Source organism: Penaeus monodon, chromosome 25 (assembly GCF_015228065.2).
Source record: "Penaeus monodon isolate SGIC_2016 chromosome 25, NSTDA_Pmon_1, whole genome shotgun sequence".
NCBI lineage: Eukaryota > Metazoa > Arthropoda > Malacostraca > Decapoda > Penaeidae > Penaeus > Penaeus monodon.
The window spans coordinates 10,837,513-10,837,864 of NC_051410.1; positions in this window are offsets into that span (position 1 = coordinate 10,837,513).

A 352-nucleotide genomic window follows, 5' to 3' on the forward strand; every position below is an offset into this window, starting at 1 on the left:
ATTTTATATATTAAAATGTGTAATATATAAAATTAAATTTTTATATAAGATATAATTTATGTATTAATAAATATAATTTTTTGTATATTATAGTTTTATATATTTATATTAAATGATTTTATATATGTTAATATTTTAAAATATTTTTTAGTAATATATATATTTTTATATATATTTTATTTTTATATGTATTATATATATATGTATAATAGTTTATGTATTATATTATTAGTTATTTATATATTATATTTGTTTATGTTATTTGTATTTGTTTTTGTATTTGTATATTTAAAATGTAAAATTTATTGTATTATTTTATATTTTAGTATTTATGGTTTTTTTGTTTATTATG